The sequence below is a fragment of the Neophocaena asiaeorientalis genome, unplaced genomic scaffold (genome assembly GCF_003031525.2).
Source record: "Neophocaena asiaeorientalis asiaeorientalis breed wild unplaced genomic scaffold, Neophocaena_asiaeorientalis_V1.1 scaffold57, whole genome shotgun sequence".
Classification (NCBI taxonomy): domain Eukaryota; kingdom Metazoa; phylum Chordata; class Mammalia; order Artiodactyla; family Phocoenidae; genus Neophocaena; species Neophocaena asiaeorientalis.
The window spans coordinates 1,693,683-1,701,809 of NW_020172731.1; positions in this window are offsets into that span (position 1 = coordinate 1,693,683).

An 8,127-nucleotide genomic window follows, 5' to 3' on the forward strand; every position below is an offset into this window, starting at 1 on the left:
CGATTCCTGCTGACTGACTCAATTATTTGGGGAGGTTTGAGGGGAGGAGATGAACTGTGGGTGGTTTCAATAGTCCAGCCAGTTTCAGCCTTTGTTAACCTCCAGGCTGGAAGTTTGGGGCCCCCTCAGGCTGGAAGAAAAGCAGTGGGAACTTTGCCGCCCACTCACCATAGGGGGCAGCAGCACGCCAGGCTCTACCGTGACACTGTGGTTCAGGGGCAAACCTGGAACCTGCAGTGGCCTAAATCTGCACACTTGGTCTGAGAGGATGGATCAACATTACCGTTTTAAATTTAGCCACCAGGGGGCGGTGCTGCTTTCTTCAAAAAACATTTTGGTTTTGTTTTTTTTCTTCCCCCCCCCCCGTTTTTTTGAGATGTAATTGACATATCATATTGTGTAAGTTTAAGGTGTACAATGTGTTGATTTAATACACTTATATATTGTGAAAGAATGACTACTGTAGCATTAGTTAACACCTTCATCACCTCACATAATTATCATTTCTTTTTCTGATGAGAGTATTTATCTACTCTCTTCGTAACTTTAAAGTATACAATGCAGTATTGTTGACCATAGTCTCCATGCTGTACATTAGATCCCCCAGAACTTATTCATCTTCTAACTGGAGTTTGTGCCCTTTGAGATCTCTCCATTTCCCCTGCATCCCAGCCCTGGCAACTATCATTCTACTCTCTGTTTCTACGAGTTCAGCTTTCTTAGCCCCCACCTGTAAGTCAGACTGTACGGTATTTGCCTTTCTCTGTCTGACTTATTTCAGTTAGCATAATGCCCTCAAGGTCCATCCATGTTGTTGCAAATGGCAACATTTCTTTATCATGGCTGAGTAGTATTCCATTTAGTATATATACCACATCTTCTTTATCCATTCGTCTGTTGACTGACACTTAGGTTGTTTCCATGTCTTGGCTATTGTGAATAATACTGCAGTGAACATAGGAATGCAGATATCTCATCAAGATCTTGATTTCATTTTCTTTGGATATATACCCAGAAATGGGATGGATGGATCATATGATCATTCCATTTTTGATTTTTTGAGCAACCTCCATACTATTTTCCATAACGGCTGCACCAATTTACATTCCAATCAACAGGGTACATCCACATTCTCACCAACACTTGTTACTTCTTGTCTTTTTGGTGATAGCCATTCTAACAAGCGTGAAGCTTTATCCCATTTTGGTTTTGGTTTACATTTCCCTCACGATTAGTGATGTTGGTATCTTTTTTTGTACCTGTTGGCCATTTGTATGTCTTCTTTAGAAGAGAATGTCTATTCAGTTCCTCTGACCATTTCTTAGGTTTTTTTTGGGGTTTTTTTTTTTGCTATTGTGTTATGAATTCTTTATGTATTTGGATATTAGCCATTTATAAGCTGTATGATTTACAAATATTTTCTCACATTCTATAGGTTACCTTTCCATTTTGTTGTTTCCTTTGCTATACAGAAGCGTTTTATTTAATATAACCCCACATATTAATTTTTGCTTTTGTTGCTTGGGCTTTTGTGTCGTATCCAAAAAATCTTTGGCAAGACCAACGTTAAGGAGATTTCCCCTATGTTTCCTCTAGAAATTTTAAGGTTTCAGGTTTTATGTTTAAGTCTTTAATCCATATCAAGTTAATTTTTGAGAGTGGTGTAAGATAAGGATCCAATTTCACTTTTCTTAGAGTGGTTATCTAGTTTTCCCAACACCATTTATTGAAGAGACTATCCTTTCCCCATTGAGTATTTTTGGCTCCCTTGTCACATATTTGTTGACTGTACATGCCTGAGTTTATTTCTGTGCTCTCAATTCTGTTCAACTGGTCTACTTTTATGCCAGTACCATGCTGTTCTGATTGCTATATCTTTTGTAGTATAGTTTGAAATCCGGAGGTGTGATACCTGAAGCTTTGTTTTTCTTTCTCAGGATTGCTTTGATATTTGGGTCTTTTATGATTCCATACAAATTTTAGGATTATTTTTCTATTTCTGTGAAAAATGTCAATGAATTTTGTTAGGGGTTGCACTGAATCTATAGAAGGCTTTAGATAGTGTGGACATTTTAACTATATTAATTCTTCTGATGCATGAACATGGGCTATTTTACATTTATTTGTGTCTTTTTCAATTTATATCATCAGTATCTTATAATTTCCAGTGTACAAATCTTTCACAGCCTTAGTTAAATTTATTCCTAAATAGTTTATTGTTTTTGATGTTACAGTTAATGGGTTTGTTTCCTTTATTTCTTTTTTTTCCTTCTTTCTTTTTCTTTTTCAGATAACCTGTTGTTAATATATAGAAACACAATTGATTTCTGTATGTTGATTTTTAATCCTGTGACTTTGCTGAATTTGTAGGTTAGTTCCAACAATTTTTTGGTGGAGTCTTTGGGATTATATAAAATCATACCATCTGCAAAGACAATATTACTTCTAGCGTTCCTGGTGGATGTTTTTTGCTGTTGTTGTTTTGGTTTGTTTTGCCTGATTGTTGTGGCTAGGACTTCCAGCACTATGTTTATAGGAGTGGTGAAAGTTGGCACCTTGTCTTGCTCCTAATCTTACAGGAAAATCTTCTACCGTTCACCATTAAGTATGGTATTAGCATGGCTTGTCTATATGACCTTTATTATGTTGATGTATGCTCCTTCTATACCAAACTTGTTGAAAGTTTTTATCATAAAAATATTTTGTATTTTGTCAAATTACTTTTATGAATCTATTAAATTATCTAATAATTTGTACCATTTCTTCTTTTAATGTGGTGTGTCATTTTTTTATTTGTGTATGTTGAACCATCCTTGTGGTTCACATAGTGTAGGATCCTTTTAATGTGCTGTTGAATTCAGTTTGCTAGAATTTTGTTAAGAATTTTTGCATTTATCAGAAATGTTGGCCTATAGTTTTCTTTTCTTACAGTGTCCATATCTGGCTTGGGTATCAGGGTAAAACTGACCTCATAAAATGAGTTCTAGAGTGTTTCCTTCTCTTCAATTTTTTTGGAAGAGTTATGAAGGATTTGTGTTAATTATTCTTTAAGTATTTGTTAGAACTCACCAGTAAAACCATCTGGTCCTATGCTTTTCTTTTGGGGCAGGTTTTTGATTACTGGTTTAATCTTCTTACTAATTATTGATCTGTTCAGATTTTCTATTTTTTCATGATTCATTCTTGGTAGGTTGTATGTTTCTAGGAATTTTCTATTTCTTCTAGGATATCCAGTTTTTTGGTGTTCATAGTAATTTCTTATGGTCATTTGTATTTCTGTGGTATCAGTTGTAATGTCTCCTCTTCCATTTCCGATGTTTCTTATTTTATTCTTCTGTCACTTTTTTCTTAGTCTGATTAAAAGTCTGTCAATTTTGTTTATCTCTTCAAAGACACAGCTCCTATTTCCATTGATCTTTTCTATTGTTTTTGTGGTCTCTCTTTCATTCTTTCTGCTCTGTTCTTTATTTCCTTTCTTTGCTAACTTTGGGCTTAGTTTCTTCTTTTTTTTCTAGTTCCTTAAGCTTTAAAGTTAGATTGCTCATTTGAGAATTTTTTTCTTAATATAGGCATTTATCACTATAAACTTTCCTCTTAGAACTGCTTTTGCTGTATCCCATATATTTTGGTATATTGTGTTTCCATTTTGGTTTGTTTCAAGATATTTTTTATTTCTCCTTTTATTTCTTCTTTGACACTTTTTTTTTTTCGCGTTACGCGGGCCTCTCACCACTGTGGCCTCTCCTGTTGCGGAGTACAGGCTCCGGATGTGCAGGCCCAGTGGCCATGGCTCAAGGGCCCAGTGGCTCCACGGCATGTGGGATCCTCCCGGACCGTGGCACGAACCCGCTTCCCCTGCATCGGCAGGCAGACTCCCAACCACTGCGCCACCAGGGAAGCCAACACATGTTTTGTTCAGGAGTGTGTTGCTTAGTTTCCGCATATTTTTGATTGGTCATTTGTCACCCTGTTATTGATATCTAGTTTTATACCACTGTGGTCAGGAGATACTTGGTATGATGTCAGTCTTCTTCAATTTGTTAACACTTGTGCTGTGTCCTATGATGTGGTCTGTCCTGGAGAATGTCCCAGATAGAAGGATGTGTTGGATGGAGTGTTCTGTATATGTCTGTTAGCTTCATTCAGTATAAAGTATAGTTCAAGTCTACTGTTTCTTTGCTGATTTTCTCTCTAGAGGATGTCTCCATTGTTGAAAGTGAAGTATTGAAGACTTCTACTGTTACTGAATTGTTGTCCATTTCTTCTTTCAGATCTGTTAGTATTTGAATAACATGTTTAGGTGGGTATATGTTGATTATTATATCTTCTTCATTAATTGACTTCTTTATGATTACATAACGACCCTCTTTGTCTCTCGTTATCATTTATGGCTTAACATCTATTTTGTTTGATACAAGTATAGCTAGCCTTGCTCTCTTTTGGTTTCCACTTGTTTCAAATACCTTTTTCCATCCTTCACTTTGAGCTTATGTGTGTTATTTTATCTGAAGTGAGTCTCTTGTAGGCAGCATATAGTTGTTCTTGTTTTTTTAATCTATCCAGCCACTCTATGCCTTTTTTTTTTTTTTTTTTTTGTGGTACGCGGGCCTCTCACTGTTGTGGTCTCTCCCGTTGCGGAGCACAGGCTCCGGACGCGCAGGCTCAGCAGCCATGGCTCACGGGCCCAGCCGCTCCGCGGCATGTGGGATCTTCCCAGACCGGGGCACGAACCCGTGTCCCCTGCATCGGCAGGCGGACTCTCAACCACTGCACCAGCAGGGAAGCCCCCACTCTATGCCTTTTGATTGGAGAATTTAATCTGTTTCCAAATAGAGAATTATTAATAGGTAAGAACTTGCTAATGCAATCTTATTAATTATTTTATGGCTGTTTTATAGTTCCCGTGTTCCTTTCTTCCTCTCTTGCTGCCTTGCTTTGTGAATTGGTGATTTTCTGTAGTGGTATGCATTGATTCACTTCTCTTGATCTTTTGAGAATCTACAGTAGGTTTTTGCTTTGTGATTAACAGATGGCTTACATAAAACATTTTATAGATAGAACAGTATTTTATGCTGATAATCACATAACTGATTGCATACAAAAACTACCCTTTTACTACATCTTTTTGATGTCACAATTTACCTCTTTTTATACTATGTATTCATACAAATTATTGTAGCTATAGTTATTTTTAACACTCTTATCCTTTAACATTTATACTAGAGTTAAGCGGTTAACACACCACCATATTACAGTGTTAGAGTATTTGACTATATACTTACCTTTCCCAGTGTGTTGTATGCTTTCATGTTTTCATGTTACTCCTTGACTTTCCATGTTCCTTGAAGTTTTGCATCATTGTCTTCTCATTTGAAATAGCACTCACCTCCTTCAGGCTTTACTAACTGCCTTTGGGAGAGAAATGTCTTCTGTCAGTCCTCCTAGGGATTCTGAGGCTATCTCAGACCGGCTATAGGTACACCTCCTCCACTCTTCTTGCTCTGTCTTGTGGCAGAATTCTTAGCTTGTATGCCTTCTCTGGATTCTGCAATGAACCTGGCCTAGGGATGACTGCCTCTCTTTTGTTTTCCCAAAGGTGGCGCTCGGTCTCAAGTTTGGGCACACTCTGGCTTGCAGAGTTGGGCAGGCTTTATGCACATGCTCACTAGCCATCTACCAAAGGTCACTCCTGCTACCACAGCGGGAGAGGGCCTCTTTGTCAGCGTCTTGCAGAGCTGGGGAAGCAGTGTATCTTATTTTAATATAAGGAATATCATAGACCAAGAAAACCTCTCTTGGCCTTACTGTGCTGCTTTGGGGGAGGGGTGATGCAAGTAAAGTCAAGCTGTTTTCTTACACCCTTTGATGCATCTAAACTCGTGTGTGTGTGTGTGTGTGTGTGTGTGTGTGTGTGTGTGTGTGTGTGTGTAATTTCCCCTCCAGTGATATGCTAGAACTTCTCTGGAAACCTGGACTTCCACAAAAGGGTCTTGTCATCCATTGGTGATTTTCTAAAATGGTGCTTTCCAGGGGCTCCTGGGCCACAACCAAGGGAAGCTGGAGATAGATCACGGACCACCGTAGTGTCCATAGGCAGGATCTAAATGCATATTACCTGGTGCACAGGTGGGCAAGACTTCTCATGGGTCCCTTGGCATATGGTACGAGATCCCACAGCTCCCACAAAGGCACCTCTGTCCGTGAACAGATGGCAAATTAATGTTGTTGACAGGGAAGACAAAAACAAGGGACAACGTATTCCACCACGATGCTGATGCCACTTTTCTGAAAACTCCTTTTGTACCACTCTTCCTAAAAATATCTGCTGGGAGAGGTGAAAGGAAAGAATAGAAGGCAAACCTTTGTAAAGTTGAGTGGAAGAAAAATCAAGAGCTAGGGATGACTTATGCAGGTATGGCCACTGCTGACCCTTTTAGCCAAAGGTGCTCTAAAGGAAGGGATGAAGATTATATTAAAGTAAGACACAATCCAGGAAGAGCAGGAAATGGAATTCTAATACATTTATCCCTTTTCATTTTATTTTTTACATTATAAAGATTCATTTTAAATTATTTATTAAGCATCTACTATATGTAAGACACTGTTCTGGACACTTCAGATACATAAGGAAACAAAAAAAATGTATCTGTCTTCATGGAGCTTACATTTAATAATAGCACATGCTTGGTGTAAAACATTTAGAAAATACTGAACCTTGTAATGAAGAAAAGAAAAACAGACTATTACTCCACCAACAAAAGATAGTGAGTTTTTAGAGAATGTACTTGAGGACACGGGGAGGGGGAAGGGTAAGCTGGTACAAAGTGAGAGAGTGGCATGGACATATACACACTACCAAATGTAAAATAGATAGCTAGTGGGAAGCAGCCGCATAGCACAGGGAGATCAGCTCGCTGCTTTGTGACCACCTAGAGGGGTGGGATAAGGAGGGTGGGAGGCAGGGAGATGCAAGAGAGAAGAGATATGGGGATATATGTATATGTAGAGCTGATTCACTTTGTTGTAAAGCAGAAACGAATACACCATTGTAAAGCAATTATACTCCAATAAAGATGTTAAAAAAAAATTCCAGATAGTTAGGAGACTAGAAAATGGAATTATCTAGCACAATTATCCTCCACAGAAGATGAGTTGATAAGTTTCTGAAAAACACATTATTTAGTGACATGGACATAATCAGCAAAATAATTAAAATTTTAAATTTAAATGTTTCAGTCTGGGAATGGGATAAGAGTGTGGAAAAATTAAAACTGAAAGCACATTTTTACAAATTCATATTTTTATTTTTAAAAAAGTGAGTTTTAACTTTTTTTTTTTGCAATACGCGGGCCTCTCACTGTTGCGGCCTCTCCCGTTGCGGAGCACAGGCTCCGGATGCGCAGGCTCAGCGGCCACGGCTCACGGGCCTAGCTGCTCCGCGGCATGTGGGATCCTCCCGGACCGGGGCACGAACCCGGTTCCCCTCACCGGCAGGTGGACTCTCAACCACTGCGCCACCAGGGAAGCCCCTATTTTTTTTTTTTTTAATGAACCTCCATACTGTTCTCCATAGGGGCTCTGCCAATTTACATTCCCACCAACAGTGTAGGAGGGTTCCTTTTTCTCCACACCCTCTCCAGCATTTATTGTTTGTAGATTTTTTGATGATAGCCATTCTGACCAGTGTGAGGTGAGTGATGTTGAGCATCTTTTCACGTGTTTGTTGGCAATCTGTATGTCTTCTTTGGAGAAATGTTTATTTAGATCTTCTGCCCATATATTTTTTTAGAAATTTATTTTATTTATTTACTTTTGGCTGCATTGGGTCTTCGTTGCTGCACACAGGCTTTCTCTAGTTGTGGTGAGTGGGGGCTACTCTTTGTTGCGGTGTGCGTGCTTCTCATTGTGGTGGCTTCTCCTGTGGACCACGGGCTCTAGGCGCATGGGCTTCAGTAGTTGTGGCACGAGGGCTCAGTAGTTGTGGCTTGCGGGCTCTAGAGTGCAAGCTCAGTAGTTGTAGCATACAGGCTTAGTTGTTCCTCGGCATGTGGGATCTTCCCAGACCAGGGATCGAACCCATGTCCCCTGCAGTGGCAGGGGGGTTCTTAACAACTGTGCCACCAGGGA